The 20,000-nt window shown below is 42.6% G+C and overlaps 3 long non-coding RNA genes across 3 annotated transcripts in view; 2 read left to right on the top strand and 1 right to left on the bottom strand.

The window, feature by feature from the left end:
* LOC145658976 (uncharacterized) overlaps positions 1–4,386 on the bottom strand; it is a 6,105-nt gene extending 1,719 nt beyond the window's left edge. Inside the window, exon 1 of the long non-coding RNA XR_014124893.1 lies at positions 3,893–4,386. This is a non-coding gene — a long non-coding RNA (uncharacterized LOC145658976). The remainder of the gene's footprint in view (positions 1–3,892) is intronic.
* LOC145659390 (uncharacterized) lies at positions 1,375–13,349 on the top strand. The gene is made up of 2 exons (XR_014125617.1): positions 1,375–1,876; positions 12,472–13,349. It is a non-coding gene; the product is annotated as an uncharacterized LOC145659390 (long non-coding RNA).
* On the top strand, positions 1,872–11,424 carry LOC145658921 (uncharacterized). Its single transcript, XR_014124794.1, has 4 exons — positions 1,872–3,113; positions 9,244–9,356; positions 9,579–10,234; positions 10,507–11,424. It is a non-coding gene; the product is annotated as an uncharacterized LOC145658921 (long non-coding RNA).
* Positions 13,350–20,000: the final 6,651 nt, after the last annotated feature.

Raw genomic sequence — 20,000 nt, 5'->3', positions numbered from 1 at the left:
CCTTCAGAGTCATAGAGGGATTGGGCATTGGAGAACAAGATGCTCTTTATTTGACAGAGACTGTTTCCAGAGGAACCCACCTGTTTTTTGACAGGTTCTTTACAAATGTCCTGGACACCATGATGGAGAAATGCTTGGGAGGTACAGGAACTCTCATGAAGAACAGAATTCCAAAGGAGTGTAACATTATAGGGGATCAGGCCATCAAAAGGAAAGGAAGAGAAGCATCTGAGATGGTGGTCAGGTGAGATCCTGAACTTGCTGTCAAGTGGTTTGACAACAAACCAGTTAACCAGTTGCTAAGTTTCTATAGGATGGCCACTCGCACTCAGAAATGGACAGTGCATACAATTTTCCACTTTTTTGATTTGGCAATCACCAGTGCATGGCTTCAGTATAAGGCTGACTGACTGCTAAGTTCTGGGAAAGAAACCACTGCAGTTCCTTGAATTCAAATTGCTCCTTGGTGAGCAGATGATTACTCAGGTCCAAGTAGGAATCTCTAGTGAGAGTGAAGACGACACTCCCCCACATCAACAGTGAAAACCTCAGCCAAATGCAGCTTTGAGACACTATGAGGCCATCCATTTCCCAAAGATGGTGGATGAAACACATGCATCAATGTGTCACAGGTCTGGTAGCAACAGCAAAATGTATGTGATGTGTACATAATGCAAGATCTTCCTCTGTGTTTCAAAGAGAGGGAATTGCTGTTTGAAATATCGTACTTCATAAACATAACTCCATAACATCAAAATACAAACACTAGACATACACTAGAAAAGAGTTACATATAGATTAGCTCAGCTGTTGGTAGTTTTCATCATAAATATTATGACAACTTGGTATTTTCTTTGGGATTGATTTACTGATTATGATTCAGTTTCATAGGTAGTGTGCTCAGATGTCCACTGTAGTGCACACATTATATATTTTTTTTAAAAAACATTAAAAAAAACCAAAATATTTTCAGTATGCTCATTACCTTCCAAACAAATGGGGAAGTAAAAAAAAAATGAAATAGGAGACTTTTTTTCCTCTGGTAGTCAGGAGGATATGTAGAAGAGAAATCTTATTTTTTGGAAATTCAAACCTTCCTTTTTTTCTGTTAAATCCACTACATTTATAAAGATCACTTTCTTAGCTACTCATAAGATTTCCTAATGTGGGAAGGTGGATAAAATATAGAGCAATATTGTGCAAATAGCTAATCAGTTCACTATTATATATTTTTGAAATTACATGAAAAAACAAATCAAATTATCAGTTCACTCTGTGATATACTTGGAAAACACTGCAACATATTAAGATTATGACATTGTATTGTTTTTACTGTAGGAATTTGGAGTAATGGGATGGGAATATGCTGTTAAATGTCTATTCAGTTGACTATATATCGCTACTTGAAGCTCTATAATAGTCTGAACTAGTTGCATTAAACAGTGACTGCGTGCGGGACAGGTGTCGGTGTTCGTAACGGACCTGCTAAAGACAAACTAGAGCAAGAAAACGGGCTGACAGCCCTCACCAGACAACAGCTAACGAGCTAGCAAGCGTTAGCGTGGCAGCTAAATATGAGAGAGAGATGGTGTGTAGCGTTTGGTCATATAAATAATACTTCGCATTTGACGGCTCGACTTTATCGACAGATAATCTGTATAATATACAGTCAGACGTCTTTATCGAGTGATGATGGAGCGTTTCGACAGGGCGCCCGGCGCTGGCAGGACCCGGGCAGCGTCGAGCGGTCCTGGCCCGGGAGATACCGGCCCACAGCCCGAGCTAGGACGCGGGGACGCCCGTGTGTCCATGTTCAGCCAGCGGGAACCCCTCAGACAGCCTCGGACCTCACTGCCCCTGGCCGAGGACAGTGGAGGTAGAGCTGCCGGACAACCGCTGTAACTGTGGTTAGATATCTAGACACGATACGTAACTTTAACTAATCAGCCCGTCGTAAATATCTTAGCCATGTTAGCGCCTGGCCTGTATAAGAAAAGCTAGCTAGCCTAGCTAAGCTATCCTAGCCAGGAAACAAAGTAACGTTTACTCGGAACTCTGCTGAATATTGGTAGCTTATCTAGGTTAGTTAGACTTAAGATAACCGTGTAGCTGTCCTAATATTCATGAATATTAGCCTATGCGAGCTATCTACACAGTTAACATTGGTTTACTATATTACTAGCTAGCGCTAGCTGAACAATTAGAAGATAACGTTCGCAGCCACATATCTGAATTAACCTTGTTCAGCTGACATTGTTGTGTTAAACAGGTCACACACGATGTCAGGTTTATGGTTAGTTAGCTATATTTATTACATTACTGTTAGAAGCACCAAACCCAAATTATTTGAGCTGGGTAGCTAACTGTTTATTATTATGTTAACTGGGTGTTTTCACACGTATATTTATCATTGCATTGCAACAAAAGGTCTTCAAAGACAAGGAAATTGCTGCTTTTAAGACAGCACCTAAATCAACCATTTATTGAATCAAGTACTTCAAGGAGAGAGGTTCAATTGCAGTGAAGAAGGCTTCAGAGCACTCAAAGTCAAGCAAGTGCCAGGACCATCTCCTAAGGAGGATGTAGCTACAAGATCAGGTCACCACCAGTGCAGAGCTTGCTCAGGAATGGCAGAATGCAGGTGTGAGTGCATCTGCACACACAGTGAGGTGAAGGCTTTTGGAGAATGGCTTGGTGTCAAGAAGGGCCACAAAGATGCCACTTCTCTCCCAGAAAAAAACATCAAGGACAGACTGATATTCTGCAGGAAGTATAGGGATTGGACGGCAGATGACTGGGGTAAAGTTATTTTCTCTGATGAAGCCCCCTTCAGACTGTTTGGGACATCTAGACAAATGATTGTCTGGAGAAGAAAAGATGAGCGCTACCATGAGTCCTGTGTCATGCCAACAGTGAGGCATCCTGACATCATTCATGTATGGGGTTGCTTCTCATCCAAGGGAGTGGGTTTGCTCAAGATTTTGCCTGTGGTCAATCCTCAAAAAGAAGGTGGACAAATGCAGAAATTGTGATCAACTCCAAGCACTGATTAGGCAAGAATGGGTTGCCATCAGTCAAGACTTTGCCCAGAAGCCAATATCCAGCATGCCAAGGTGAAACATTAGTCTGAAATGCTTAATTGTACTTAGCTGTACCATATAAACATCTAATAAACTGAGGCAGTAAACTTTGTGAAAAGCAAAATTGGTCAGTCTCGACTTTTGTGTACAACTGCACTGCTAATATTTGATGATAACTTCCGAGATCTCTCTCTACATGGATCTGGTTTAGAGTATCTGAACAGTCATCATAATGCGTGAAGGATGAGACACTGATCAAGCACAAGCATTAGTGCAGAAGGCCTCACACTTCTTAGATTAAAGTCTATAAGAGCACAAACACTCCTCTTCGTGACTATTGATGTTGTGTTATGGAAGGAGAGCTGATGTAGGCCCGATAGCTGTTGCTAACTTAGCAGAAATAGCGCTACAAGGTGAATATGGATTAAAGCATTTATCTTTCATATGTAACAAGCCACGTGGATCTAAACATCATTTCTGGGGAATTGAGGATCCCATGTAGAAATAACCATCATACTCCGATAGGCTAAATTTCCAGTTAACCTAGCTAGCGTTGTAGCTACAGACGTTAGCGAAGCTAGGAGAGCTAGCTAACAAGCACGGACCCAGAATGAGAAAATTTCTGAGAGTTAGCGGGCATTCAGCAAACTAACGGATGTGTTTACACAAAATAAAGATAAATCGTAACTGTTGGAATTCCATTTCATTACTTAGACAGTAAGCTAGCTTCTACATAACATACAGGCCCGACCTTAGGTCAGCGGACCGAATCCCAAGCCAACGTTTTATATGTAAACATATCAGCTGCTCACCGTCTGGTGGATCAAAGCAGATCAACCCACACAAGCTGAGGTGTGATCCAGCTGTGAATCTTTAGTTAAATACCTGTGTGGTTAACACCTGTACACAGGAAATCCTCACTTGTGGTAAACACTCTTGTGCGGTAAACCCCGTTTTGTGGTCGTAACATCTGATGCACGTCCCACATCCGCACTGAAGGCTTCCGCGCGAGACTACATCTTGTGTCGTCATCATCCCTAGGGAGAAGCTTTCTTGCTCCTTTATCGCACACAATGAAAATCTAAAATAAATGTGTTCTTTAGATTATTTAATTAAACATATCTTGCGATCACTTTCTTAGCTACTCATAACATTTCCTATTGTGGGAAGGTGAATAAAATAGTTTCAAAGTTTGTCACGTACATAATCATACATGGTCTAACTTGCAGTGAAATGCCTTTGTGACTGTTCTGTTCGAGCTGAGGAGAGATGCAAGGATTACAATATTTGTATAACATGTATATATACACAGTGTACTATATATATATATATATATATATATATATATATATATATATATATATATATGTATGTATGTGTGTGGGTGTATATTTGTATATAGACACTGTAGAATTTCCAGTTTTTCTTACAATTTACAGTTTACAGTTATTGCAGTCTTTTTACACAGTACACAGAGTGGTACACAGAGTGGTCCCCACAGTTCATCAGTTGCCCTGATTCAGGGCCCAAATGGCCTGCGGGAAGAAACTCCTCTTCAGTCTCTCTGTGTTGGTCTTCAGGGAGCGAAAGCACTTCCCTGACGTCAACAGAGAGAAGAGACTATTGTTGGGATGGGTGGGGTCCTTGGTCTGGCACCGCTTGTAGTAGATGGTCTGCAGGTCAGGAAGTTCCGTATGAGTGATGCGCTCTGCTGAATGCGCCACCCTCTGGAGTGCTTGTCTGTCCTGCTTGGTGCTGTTCCCAAACCAGACTGTGATTTTCCCCGTGAGGATGCTCTCGATAGTGCAGGTGTAGAAGCACCTTGGAGGGCAGTCTGAAGTCTCTTAGGTGTCTGAGTTGGTAAAGATGCTGACGAGCCTTCTTTGCCAGGGAGTTGGTGTGGTGGGACCAGGACAGGTCCTGCGAGATGTGAACTCCGAGGTACCTGAAACTGTCAACTCTCTCCACTGTGGTTCCGTTGATCCTCAGAGGTTGATAGTGCCACTCCTGCTTCTTGCTGCAGTCCACAATCAGCACCTTTGTCTTGCTGATGTGTAGGAGGAGATTATTTTCTCCTCCAGGTAGGCCCTCTCGTTGTTTTCCGAGATCAGGCCCATGACAACGGTATCGTCAGCGAACTTGACAATGATGGTAGAGCTGGAAGTGGCCACGCAGTCGTGGGTGTACAGTGAGTAGAGCAGGGGGCTTAGGACACAACCCTGAGGAGCTCCAGTGCTGAGGGGGAGGGTGCATGAGACGCATTTGCCCACCTGTACTAATTGTGGTCTGTCTGTTAGGAAGTTGGAGATCCAGTCACACAGGGATGGATGCAGTCCTAGATCCTCCAACTTAGTAGTTAGTAGGGAGAGGATGATAGTGTTAAATGCTGAATTGTAGTCAACAAACAGCATTTTAACATAATTACCCCTCCCTTTGTCCAGGTGGGTCAGTATGGTCTGAAGCAGATGTGTAATTGCATCATCAGTGAAGCGGTTGTGGCTGTATCCAAACTGCAGTGGGTCCATGGAGGCTGGCAGTGAAGAGGTGATGAAGTCTCTGACCAGCTTTTCAAAGCACTTCATCACGACCAATGTGAGGGCAACAGGGCGGTAGTTGTTGAGGCCGGAAGGTCGAGATTTCTTTGGGACAGCGACGATGGTGGATCGCTTGAAGCTGGATGGGACAATACCAAGCATCAGGGAGAAGTTGAAGATGTCGGTAAATACCGGGGCTAGCTGGTATGCACATGCTTTGAGGACTCTACAGCAGATGCTATCTAGTCCCTGGTCATCAGTCTGGAGGGTGGGCTCTTGTAATCCCTGATTATCCGTAGCCCCTGCCACAGGAATCTAGAGCCACTCTGCTGGAACTGTGATTCTAGTTTCCTCCCGTAGCACCACTTCGCCTCTCTCACCACCTGCGCACTCCGTATGCCCCAGACTTGTACTCATCCATGTTCCCGCTGATGATCCCCATGTTGTAGGCAGCAGTGCGAGAGTTCAGATCCTCGCAGATGGTTTTGTCCACCCAGGGCGTCTGGTTGGGAAACATCTTGATGGTGGCTTTTGAGATCGTATCATCCACCAGTTTCCCAATAAACCCTACTACTGCTTCCGTATACTTGCTGACATCATCAGTGCTGCGCCGGAACATGTTCCAGTCCGCATCATCCAGAGCATCCTGCAGAGCGGCCACCGATTGGTCTGTCCAGTGCGCGACCTCCCTCTGAACTGGAGTTTGCCGTTTCAGCCTTTGTTTATATTTTGGTATGAGGAAGATAGCGGTGTGGTCCGACTCACCAAATGGTGGATGAGCTCGTGCATTGTAGCTGTCCTTGTATGGGGTGTAGCAGTGGTCTGGTGTCCTATTTCCCCTGGTGGGGAAGGTTACGTGCTGGTAAAGGTTGGACACTGCACGCTTGAGGTTAGCACTGTTGAAATCCCCGACCAGGATAAGTGCAGCATCCCGGTGTTGTACCTGAAACTGTGTGAGAGCCTCATGAAGTTCACACAGTGCAATGTCTGGGTTGGCCTGAGGTGGAATGTACACAGTGTCGACGATGACCGAGGTGAACTCATGAGGAATGTAGAAGGGACGAAACTTGAGGGCGAGCAGCTCCAGGTTGGATGAGCAGGAGCGGGCAAGAGTAACAACACTGACATCGTTGCACCAGCTGTTGTTTACCATCACACACACTCCACCGCCTCTCGACTTCCCCGAATCTGCCGTCCTGTCCATGCGGTAGCTTGGCTTGGTACCGCTGGGTTCAGCCATGATTCGGTGAAGCAGAGTAGGTTGCAGTCCCGAATGCCCCTCTGGAACTGGAGGGACCTGGAGGTTGTCGAGCTTGTTGTCCAGAGGCTGGACATTGGCTAGCAGGATGCTAGGTAAGGGAGCTCGGTGTGCCCAAGTCCTCAGCCTGTTCCTGATGCCAGCTCGCTTTCTTCGAGGCCGTTTACTCGCATCACATCCTTTGTTCTCCCTCAGGATCTCCGTCAGCCATCTTGGGTCCGGGGTTAGAGACGGCTTGAGGTGAGTGTTATGTAGATCAAGAGAAATAAGAGCATCTCTGCTGTATGAGATGCACGTTATGATGCAGAGAGGAGGGTTTTAGAGATGACAGAGATAGTGAAAAGAGTGAAAAAAATAGTGAAAAAAGTGCCAGGTGTGGACGGAGCAGTCGTGACGGCAGCCGACCTCACCAGCGCCATCTTGTAATAACATCCTGGTGTTGGCCTGTTTTTTGATGAGGCAATAAATGAACAACATATGCATGTATTAGTTTTAGCTCTCAGTATTTCTTATGTTTAAAGGGTCTTAGGCTAGTGATATATACATTCATTTTTTCTCTTATGTTATTCTTCTATCCTTGTATGCTACTCTGTTGTCTTTCACTAACAGTTCCCAAAATTCTGCCTTTGCTTTAGTTGTGCTTTATTAATATATTTGCTTGTGAGAGAATTAGACCAGGGACAAGCATGGTATCTCAAACATTTCCTGAGATGTTAATGTTACTCTTCATAAACCTTCAACACACTGAGGAACTCTGGCCACATTTCATTTGAGCATACCCATGCACTGTTGGCTGTACAGTCTTCAATATGCAATAGTAGACTAATTAAATAAGTTGTACATTTTTCAGAGTTATTAGCATGGAACATATACTTTCAAAGCATCGGCACAGTGGAGGCACTGAGATAGTGAGTGTTGCAAGTGTGCCGTGCCCAGCAGGGTGGCTGGAGATTTCCAGCATGTCAATGTCACTGCATAGTGGTCAGCCACCCAAAATATCTTGGTAGCTGCAGTCATTTGGTCAGAAGCAAACCACTGATAAAGAGCTGGAAAATGTCTAAAAATGTGGATGGTGGCAGAATGGACTCTAACTGTGCAACCATGAGGTGCCTCTTGTAGCGTTTGGAGTTAATCCTATTTACATTATACTCCAACCCAGATTAGCAGAGAGCTTTGGAACTGGTAGAGAGAAGCCTGTAAAGCACGTGGAGGAGACGCAAGTCAGACTCAACTCAGTTTTGGAGTAATCTTGTCAGTTTATTCAATATGTGACATAGGCTTGCTCTTGTAATCCTGTTGACAGTGCATACATGAACTGTAGAAATGTCCAAAACTCATAAACACGTCAATAGAGGAATTAAATTAAGAACATTAGAAGTGTTGGGTCCAGTATGGTCCGTCATGTACAGTACAACAAAAAGTCCTCTTCTGCGTGGCATACATGCACACGCATTTTACGTAAAACGCAACTTAAAGGGACAGTACACAAATTACCGTTACACTCTACACAGCAGTAGATATTTAGAATATAGTGTTCGGAGGGTATATACACAGCAGTAAACTCTATTTCTATTTCTATCTGTATCAGAGGGTTTCTTCTAAAACCACTATGAATATTCAAAACACCTCTGCGTCATACAGAGAACTGGCACAGCCAATAGGAAGGAGGCTTTCTCACTGAGGTCAGAGAGAGCTGTGGAAAGTTCCTGAATATTCATAAGGCTGTTAAGGCAATAGGAGCGGGTACTGGCGCAGCCAATCACACGCTGCTGTGTAAGTGATTTGTAGCTAGCTAGTGTTTGTCCACACTCCACCTGTACTCGGTCGTTAAAATATTTTAAACTAGAAGGTTTAAAAAGTATGCTACAATCTAGCTAACTGGTTAGCTAATATTAGCTGCTGTACTGTGCTAGCTTCACCATTCCCATGGTACACATTTGCTTAGGTGCTGCTTATTGTAATTGGCTGAGGTCTGTTCCCCCCAAAATAAAAGGCTTATCGATCTTTAGAATTCACATCAAAAGACGAGAGGTGCCAGTAGATATGGAAAAGCAGAAAGGTGGCTGCACAAAGCTGCCACCAATAAGACCAAACCACAGTGCTCAGAAAGCAAACAATGTTCAGATATTTGTATCCATAATTTATTTAAAAGCTGAAATGTAGGCGCATGTGTTTTTGAGTCTTTACATTCTATGGGATACCTTAAAAATATTTGTACTGCTGCCTCAAGAATGGAAAAAATAGAAATACATTTTAAGTACGTTTTAATAAAAAGTTGTTTGGCCTTATGGAAGGTTGTGTATGGTTATGTGTGTTTGTGTGTCAGTATGTAGATTCTAGTGTGGAAAAAAACCTTGTATACTTTGTTTAGGCTCTTGATGTGGGTGTGCACAGTCCAGAAACTAGAGACAGCACACATTTTGCTCCACTTGTTCTACCTCCAATCAATGGTGGCCATCCACTACCATTTCAGAGAAAAAAAAGGTAAAGAACTATAAAGTCTATACATTCCAGAGAAAATTACATTCCAATTCATTCCTTTTGGTTTTTAACATATGGTTTCATTTTAATGGCTGTAATATATTTTTAAACAGAGCCTTCTCAGCTGAACATAGCTCAGTTCCAGGAGGACAAAATCAGCTGTTGCCATCTGTTAACTAATAGAACTGGATGATTCTTTAGTATAACTCTGCCCCGTAATTTTAGGTTCAGATGAACAACTACAGAAGACTGGTCTGGATGGATTTCATGACAGCTGGAGATGGAGAGATGTAACCTTGAAGCTGAGTATAAGGAACACCAAGTGCTTCTGCAGAGCCTCCTGTCAGAGAGGGATGAACTCTACCAGTTGAGCAGCGAGCAGCAGATGATAATAGCTGACTGTTTGGAAAGGGAAAATGTGGTAATGCCCGTGTGTACAAGGCGGAGTCGCCATGGCTACAAGGACCATCTGAAAATTCTAGAGAACCTAAAGTTGCAGTCGCAGTGCAAATCCAGCAGCAAGCTGAAGAACTCCGGCCCCAGTGCCAGGAGAAGAAGAAGCAGTAGGACTGTGAATATCAAGCCTTCATCATGATGATGCAAGATGTATCTGTTGCGGCTCTCACCCGGTGGCTGGGGAAGAGGGCAGCTCTTGTTGAGGTGAAATGGCTCCTTGCAGCTGAGCAGAAGACTGAGAAAAAGCTCACTGCTGCAAAAATACGGAACCTTGCGCTGCAGATGAGGGTACAAAGCCAGGAAGAAACTATTGGAGAACTGTAGGTGAAAAACTGAAGTTTGAAAATGAGAATTATAAGACTCTGATCATGGAGTATAAAGAGGAGATTATTCAAATAAAGAAAGGAATTACCAGCACTAGAGAGGTATGACGTCCTATTAAACTCAGTAGATTAAGACTAATGAGGGGACAACTTTTGTTGACTTTTTAGATACCCATGGAACTGTCAAGTAGAAGTGAAAACATAACAACACCCATCCCATAAATCCCACCACAAAACTTGGAAATTTCGAGCCCCCATTTAAAACTGAAAATGCAGTAAATGTATTACCACAGAGTAGGATGGGAAGATGTATTACACAGTAGAGTCTTGAAGGCATAGAAAATAATCTCAGTGTTGTGTACCTCCACTCTCAGTTTCAGTCACTTCTCAAGGAAACAATCAACTTTGTGGAGCTGGAGATCCAGGCCAAACTAGCCGATCTGGCCAAGATAAAGGTAATGATCGGCAACAAGCTGAAAGCTCTGGCAGGGGTAATGATAGCTAAGGACAAGCTGTGTGCAGACAACCTGCGCTGCTCCAAGATTTTGAGAAGGTGAAGGATGTGTGCAAGGACCTGCAGAGCCAACTAGACATTCTGAAGAGTCAGCATGAAAAGCTCTCTGTGAAGTGTAGCGCAGTAAAGAGCAAGCTGAAGTAGAGCAGGCCACTGTGGCATTGTGTAAAATACAGTTGAACACACATTTGTACACGTATTTACACATACATGCTGTATACTCTTTGTGCAGAGCTAAAATAAAAACACTACACTGTTATATTTGAAAATAGTGCTGTGCCTTTTATATTTGAACATTGACAAAATCTCTGATATATGTGTATGTGTGTGTGTGTGTGTCTGTCTGTGTGTATATGTTACTTTCCAGGGAATAAAATTGTCTGTACATGTTTAAAAAATGTCAGTATAAGAAGTCAATATAACTTTGGGAAGGAAGACTATGTTTGTTTGACATTTGTTTGACATGATTTCCCAGAATTGTACATTTAGTATTCATGTTTGAAGAGTTACATAACTTTTGCTCTCTTAGCCTTCATCTTCATTTAAGGCTTTATGACTATGGGATATGCATCAAACCTTTCCAATGTACTGCCAGTCAGATTCTCTCTACCTAGTTCCACAGTTGAATTGTGCCAGACATCGTGCGATTCAACACAGGCATGAACACTATTATAGCTGTAATTAACGGAGCCTTTCTAAAGGCCACAAATGACTGAAGAACAGATATGTGACATTTAAGGAGGGAGATTCTTCATCTAAAACTTCAGTAGACAGGCGAATCCAAAAGTTTACAAACATCTATGTTCTGCTAATTTATGCTGATACTAATTCAAAACCATCCCCACTCTAACCAATTTCTTGGGTTTGCCAGTAAACACTAGTTGACCATAGCATAAAAATAATGTTTTGTTCTGTCCTATTTGTTGATTTTTAAAACTGAGTGGTAAGAAAAGACAATACACGTTGACCAATAAGCAATAAAAAGTTAATGAAAAGCTTCACACACTCTGTTAAATGGGCTGACCCAGATATTTATCACCAGAGACCTAGAGCCCTAAACACTTGCCCAAGTCCTTGTTTTGACTTATCTGGGTCCGAATCAGATGAGTCATACTATATCTAAGCAATTTGACCCAGGAGTACATTTCACTGCACATCATTTTAAAACCATGGCAAAAACAATACAGTTTTCCATCTAGCCCAGCATACAACCAGTCTCATCAATGGATCTTTCATAACTTAGAAAGGACCAGCTCAATAACCCCTTGGTGCTAGATGCTATACACACATGGAGCTCTGTCTGAACTGGACCCAGAGTAGGAAATGAAAAGTAATTCACTAGTAATAGTAAAAGCATGGACCGAGAGGTTTATTGAGTACATTCTTTCTCTGTCTCTCTCTCTCTGAGGCATTTTCATTATTTATCGCCTCTATAACAAATCTGTTCCATTTTAACTTTGGCCTGCAGAGACACTGAGTTCAGCTTGATAAAGAAAATGTTTTTAACCCAACAAAAACCAAATCTGTTTACTGAGATGCTGAAGCTCATTTTCTTGAAGAGCAGGGTCCAGCGTTGATCTGTAGGCTGCAGGCCACATCTGTACCAGCTCCATTCCTGAGTCACCTGCTATCAAAAAGCTAGCTCCTGCTATCACTGCAGTGAGTAGAGTGCTCCAAGGTAGATGTCTATAGGGCCAGCATTGTGCTGTTTGAGGAGTACTGGCTCATGCAGCAGTGACATGAGAGCCCCTCTCTTTCTCTCTCTCTCTCTCTCTCTCTCTCTCTCTCTCTCTCTCTCTCTCTCTCTCTCTCTTTCTCTGTTTAGTTTGTTGGAGGTCCACTATGGCAGTGTCACTGTCCGTGGTACTCAGTGATGTCAATGGAAACATTGACTGAATGGGCTACTGTCATGTTCTTGGCCTGGAGCTTCTCCTGTTTCCCTGGCTTCATGATCTCTTCCGTGTGTTCCAGTCCTTAGTTTCATTTTCTCCACCTCCTTGTTTGTTTTCAATGCCCATCATTGCTTTCACCTGCTCCTTGTTTATAGTCTTGTTAGCTTTGTATATTTAAACCGTGTCACTGCAACTTAGGCTGGTTGGTCATTTTTAATTCCATTTCTGTGTCTATGTGTTTTTGATGTTCTGACTCTGCCTCGCTTATGGTTACACTGTACTCGTTCTTTGTGTTTCAAGTTAAGTTACTCTCTCCATTTACTATTGTCATTCTCCTGTTAGTGTTCTCTCTTGTTCTTGTTATCTTCTTTGTCAGTTTAGCCTTCCCGGTTCATGTTCGTTAAGTTGATTCTGCTCTCCTGCCCGCTATACCTTATTTCTGTGTACTCTCCTAAGTTTCTTTCCTGATCTATCATCCCACATCGTAGTCTACTCTCTGTCCTCGTCGCTTTGCTCCCTTTAGGTTTCTTTCCCTTTAGTTAACTCATACAAGTGTTTGGTTGTCCTTGTATATTTGTTACCTGTAATTTAGTCTTGGTCATTGTTTACCTAGTTGAGTAACCCAGTTCTTTGTACTCCCCTTCTTTGCTTTTTACCCTGTTTTTCTGAGTTTTATGCTTCATTGTTTTCCCATAGGTTCCCTTTAATATTTAGTCCCTTATTTATCCAGTGCTCACCCTCACCCTGAATTGACCTCTTATCCTTTGGGATTGTTCCTGGTGTTTCTGTTATTAAACTAGTCATTTATTTACATTGTCCTGTTTATCATTTTCAATTTGTCTTCCCCTGTTTTGGATTCTACTCGTTCTCAAGTCCAAGTCACTGGTACTTTGCATGTGTTCACCCCCCACCTCACTCACCTTACAGCTACAAGTTTGTACTATTCATCTGAACATGGTGATGACAATTTATTAAATGCCACATCACTTTCACTTTCTTTTTGCAACCCATCTACCCTCTCAGCCCTCTCGTGATTGTCTGTTTCTTCATATCACCTGAATGAAATGTTGATGTACTAAGAAAACAGGTCATTCGAAACCAGCACTATGGAAAATCACTTCCTAGAAAGATGAAAACCAAACAATTCCCATATTAAAAAATTATGGCGAGTTACAGTATAGCATGTATCATCCACAAATTACACATTGTTTTAAATCCTGACTGCATTAACGGTAACAAGCAGAGCAAATCATGTGCAAATTATCATATTCACATAAATGGCCCAGCATGCCTTCTACACACACACTGCTTCCCCCACATATGCCAAAGGTCTGTAAAAACCTAATAAGAATGATGTATACCATATTGTCACGGAATGCTCACCTCCCGAAAGTCACGTGGTTTGGCCCACCACGTGAAGTGGGAGGGTCTTGTTCGTAACCACACCTGCACACACCTGTATTGTTAGTCTTTGTGTATTTAAACTCTTGTCGTTGTGTGCTGTTGGTTATTATTGGTGTAGCGTGATGGTTATGGTTTGTCTCATCATTGTTATATGTATTCATGTTCATGTTCATCATTCATGTTATATGTGAGTGCCATAACATTGTGTGTAATAAAGTCAAGAGAGTCTGTGCGTCCTGCTCCATGCCCTTTGGCACTCGGGCCACCACGTTACACATATACAATATTATAGGTAATGCTTGAAGGTAAAATATGTGGCATAGAAGTAGCACATACATTTTGTACTAAATTATAATACTTTCTAATAGCAAATGTAAGAAATGTTCATTTAAAAACACTGAATAAATAATCCTCATAGTCATCACAAATATAGATGCTCTGAAGGAAAAAAGTCTCTGTACCTGTCCTGGGCTCTAGGATCAGCAGTTAAAAACTTCAGCTTGGTCAGGGTTTGTAGTAACCAATTCAGAAACTTCTCTTCCTGCTTGTAAATTATCTTGTATGTCAAAAATACAAAACAAAACCAGCAGTCTAAAGTCATGCTGACCATGTCGTGTCAATCCCACAAAGAAGTATTTGGGGCACTAGTTCACATCATATATGACTCATTCTTAAAGAGGGCTTAGTATTAATTCACTATGGCATCTGAAATTGATGCTGTGGGCCTCTGAAGAGGGAAGCATATTTCATACCATACAGCCCTTCCTTCAGAGGCAGCCATTTTGGTCTTCAGCTTGGCGGCATACTGGTGCGCTGTCGAGCTGCCCTCCTGCGTTGGCTTGATTGTAACACCCTCTTTATTTTTTAGAGCAGAGTGAAGGAAAATAGAAAGTCATCCTGTTTTCTCCCTAAGAAATGCTTTGCTAGCAGAAGACAAAAAGCCCTCCTGTGAGCGATGCTAATGGTTGTCACACTGCTCAGCTGACATCTGTTCTAGGTTGTCTTGCAGGTAGGGTCCACTAAGTTCCGCGGGATGATGCAGCTTCCCTGGTAGAATAAAACATCAGTCACTTTTTCTGATGTTATCCTCCAGTTGTTTGCTTCTCTGGTTTGGGATTGTATGGACCACTAAAATCTTTCGGTGTATAATTCGGTGTATTTAAACCCCTGTCACTGTGTGCACCGTTGTTGGTCATTGTCACTACCTTAGTCTCTTCAGTCTCTTGTGTAAAAAAAACCTGTAGCAAGTAACATCTGTATTTGTTTTGACCGTTTTCGTATTATGTGTAGATCGTTAGTGTTCCATGTTTAATAATGTTCACTGTTACAGTTGTATGTGAGTGCCACTTGTGTTGTCCATGTTTAACATTAATAAATGTTTCACAAAGTCAAGGGAGTCTGTGTGTCCTGCCCCACACCCTGCGGCACTCGGGCCAGCAGCAACGTTACAGAATGACCAACCACCAAAGGACGCTTACTCCCTCGGCAAATGACGGACTTCCTAGCAGGATGGGCGTGAGTTAATGTCTAAATGTAACATTCATAACCATGTTTGTCTAGCTTGTGTTAATGTTAAAAATTGTTAGTGTTAAGTGTCTCTATGTTCACTGTTTGTGTTACACGGGAGTGCCACTGTAGTCTTTATGTTTTATGTAAATAAATGTTCGTCCACGTCGAGAGAGTCTGTGCGTCCTGCTCCACGCCCTTCGGCACACAGGCCGACGCGTTACAGAATGACCAAGCACCACAGGACGCCATCTCCTTCGGCTAAAGACAGACTTCCTGCTGCCTGGATCCAAGGAGATTGGGGAGAGGGCTGTGACTGTTGTCAGTGTCCACTCCGGAAGTGGAGGGGAAAATCCCCAGGAATTTCTTGGGTGGGCCTAGGGCTATTGAGCCTGGGCCGAGGAGGACCAAAGGGCACCACAACAACCAGAAAGAGGGTGGTTGGGTGGACCCATGAGGATCTCCAGTGGGCAGAGCTGAAGCCAGAGTCTCTTCCCTTCAGCAGACTCACCAGCGAGACTGGAGGGGTCTGCCCAAAGCCCCGGAGGCAACCCGCCTCTGGGACGATCCTAGAGCGGCAGGCGAGAGGAGGACCGTTGGGGGAGGTAGCACGTCTGGAACGGGGCGGACATGCACCCCGCGTGTCCATTGAGGCCACAGACACGTTCAGGGCGCCTGCGCAGGCAACAAGCACCACGTCGCAGTGCCTTATATGTCTGTATGTGGGCGCTATTGTTTGTTTGTGTTTGCGCCTTTGGTACGTCTACAGGCGCAACGTTGTTGGGAGTGCCCCGGACTGCCCTGAGAGAGGCAGGGAAGCTGCAATTGTCCCTCTCACCACAACGCCTCCCTTGTTGGAGGAACCTGGCCTGCCTGGTAATGGGTGGGCACCGGGCACTGCTGTGCTGTGTGTTTCTGTGTACACGTACACGGCGTCCTGAGGCTCGCATTCACTGGAAGGACACATCGGTAGCCACGCCCATTGGTAGGAGGTTCTGTAACGGAACGCTCGCCTGTTGCGAGTCACGTGGTTTGGCCCTCCTCATGCAGTGGGAGGATCTTTGTTTGTAACCACACCTACAACACATAAGCACCTTGTTTGTCTTTGTGTATTTAAACCCTCGTCAGTGTGTGCAGTGTTGTTGGTCATTGTTGATGTAGCATGTTGTTTGTGAGTTAATGTCTAAATGTAACATTCGTAACCATGTTTGTCTAGCTTGTGTTAATGTTAAAAATCGTTAGTGTTAAGTGTCTCTGTGTTCACTGTTTGTGTTATATGGTAGTGCCACTGTAGTCTTTATGTTTTATGTAAATAAATGTTTGTCCACGTCAAGAGAGTCTGTGCGTCCTGTTCCATGACCTTCGGCATGACCGGCATGTTTTCTGTAATTAATATATCTAATTCAATGTTAAACCTCTTTTCCCTGTAAACACTCTTTTATTAATTTTAATTTGCATCTGTGGTATCTGAGTTACTGGCATTTTCTAAAAAAGATCAGAAGTGTCTGTCACTGACAAACCAGGTAAAATATATTGGTGCCAAAATAAGACCAATAATAAGACACATCTGCAATCACTCTGACATCTACATATCCATTAGTGCCAACACCAAGTGATAACAGTGCACATACGCCATAACTGTATTTAAACAGGTTGTCAACAGCTGCAACAGCGAGAGAGAGAGGGGGGGAGAGAGAGAGAGAGAGAGAGGGGGGGGAGAGAGAGAGAGAGAGAGAGAGAGAGACAGAGAGAGAGGGAGAGAGAGAGAGAGAGAGACAGAGCGAGAGAGAGAGAGAGAGACGGGGGGGAGAGAGACTTTAAGGTAACTGATGTAAAAGATGAGGATCTGGAGCTGGATGAAATTTCTAGAGTGTTCTCTGCAGTGTATAAAGAACTATAAGAGCCACTTAAACAAGGGCTTTAACATGTCAGAGATTCTGAAGCAAACTTATGAAAGATATTCTACAAGACAAAGAGCAGTTCCACTGTACAACCACCAGGGGGAGTGCTTTGTCATAAAAGATTACTCTTGTATCAGTAGAATTTATGACCACTGGTAGCAGTTGGATAATCTCCACCTGCTCCCAACCAGCTCTGTGCCTTATGGTCCCTATGACCTTGTATACAACTTAAACCCATAAATACCTTCCCTCTGCTGCTAATACACCAGAGCTTATCTGACTACAGCTAATAAATAAATAATATCACTCAAAATAACAAGTGCACCTTTTGATGAGTGTGTCTAATTACCAACAAGTTATTTATTTACTTTATTAAAGCACTTTAAATCGGTGCCCATTCACTTTGTGCAAAAGAATGCAGAATAAATCAGTGCTCGTTCACTTTGCGAAGTACAAAGCAGAATAACTTTGTGAGAAGTAAAATACAGTAAAACAGTGAAATCAGTGCTCATTCACTTTGTGAAGTATAATATAGTATTAAACAGCTCATTCACTATGTGAAGTATAATATAGTATTAAACAGCTCATTCACTATGTGAAGTATAATATAATATATAATACACTGCAAATTCACTTTGTGAAGTATAATATAGTATTCAACAGCTCATTCACTATGTGAAGTATAATATAATATATAATACAGTGCACATTCACTTTGTGAAGTATAATATAGTATTAAACAGAGCTCATTCATGTAGTGAAGCATAATATAGTATTAAACAGTACTCATTCACATTGTGAAGTAGAATACAGTATTAATCAGAGCTCATTCACTTTGTGAAGTATAATATAGTATTAAACAGCTCATTCACATTGTGAAGTATAATATAGTATTAAACAGCTCATTCACTTTGTGAAGTAGAATGCAGTATTAAACAGAGCTCATTCACTTTATAGTATTAAACAACTATTTACAATGGGGTGAGTGGAGTGGTCAGCAGATCACTGACCCTGTCCAGCATCTCCTCTCTTCATCTCCTCCAGCCGCTGTGCCACGGTTTCCCCCGCTGCTGCCGTGCAGAAGTGCACCTCACGAAACCTGCTGTGCTCAAAGTTGAATTCGGGTCCAGGCCATGAGACTGTGGCTGGCCAGGACTACGTCCCTGATGACTCCGCAGTCCCTCGTGACGGCAGCACACCTGTTTACGCTGATGCCAGCGATGGTCTGACCAGCCGGGTGAAGCCGACAAAGCTCCAGGGAGACGGCCTTGACAAGGCGGCTGACGCTGGGCCACTGAGCAGTCTCAGTCCATTCAGCAAGACAACTCACCTTCAGTGTTCAGTTCCAAGGACACAGCCAGCAGCTCGGCTGCACGCACACACCTGGAAGATGGAGCGCTGGTGCCGGAGCAGGCACAGATGGGGAGGCGGTCGCTGCTCTGTTTGTCATGCGTGAATTCACTACCTACCTCTTCTTCTCCCCGTCCTTACCCTCGTACAGGTCGCAGTATCTGACATGGGGGGTGTGGTATCAACTGATAAAGTGCAGATCAACAGACACTTTACAGTGTGAGGTTTCTCACTTCATGGTAGCTCTGAGTGCAGCATAACATCTGCTTGTGATGGCGTCCACTCCACCAGAACAACCTGCTGTCACCAGCGCTGCTTAGAGAAGGACTACAAATTATTTACCTAAAGAATCTGTAAATGGTTGAAATGATCAGACTACTCAAAAAAAGAAGAATACAGCAGCTGACGTCCAGTATACCATTTATATAACATAAAAATAAGATTCTACATCTTTAACTGACAGCTAATGCTCCAATCACTGAGGAATGAGTACCAGGGTGAGCCACATCTATTTGTTGATCAGACTTTAGTGGAAAGCCAAACTTCTGTACTGCCTCCAAGAAGAAAACATAAAGGAGCTCAATTAATCTAGTTAGTACAGTGAGAGCACATTATCAGGCTATATATTCAATATTACATTATGTTACATAATGAACTAACCTATAACTCACTTACTCTAGTTAGTACACTGAGAGCACATTATCAGATTATATTCAGTATTACATTATGTTACATAATGAACTAGCCTATAACTCACTTAATCTAGTTAGTACACTGAGAGCACATTATCAGACTATATACAATATTACATTATGTTACATAATGAACTAACCTATAACTCACTTACTCTAGTTAGTACACTGAGAGCACATTATCAGACTATATTCAATATTACATTATGTTACATAATGAACTAACCTATAACTCACTTACTCTAGTTAGTACACTGAGAGCACATTATCAGACTATATTCAATATTACATTATGTTACATAATGAACTAACCTATAACTCACTTACTCTAGTTAGTACACTGAGAGCACATTATCAGACTATATTCAATATTACATTATGTTACATAATGAACTAACCTATAACTCACTTACTCTAGTTAGTACACTGAGAGCACATTATCAGACTATATTCAATATTACATTATGTTACATAATGAACTAACCTATAACTTTGCCATCAAAGTTCACTTATCATATTAATCTTAAGACAACACAGTAAGTCACCTGCATATATTTAGCTAATAAATAATAACAAATAATAAATCACTTACATTTACTACTGTTGTGT

Source organism: Electrophorus electricus, chromosome 1, assembly GCF_041902795.1.
Source record: "Electrophorus electricus isolate QZ-2024a chromosome 1, ASM4190279v1, whole genome shotgun sequence".
NCBI lineage: Eukaryota > Metazoa > Chordata > Actinopteri > Gymnotiformes > Gymnotidae > Electrophorus > Electrophorus electricus.
This window is presented reverse-complemented; position numbering and strand designations above follow the sequence as displayed.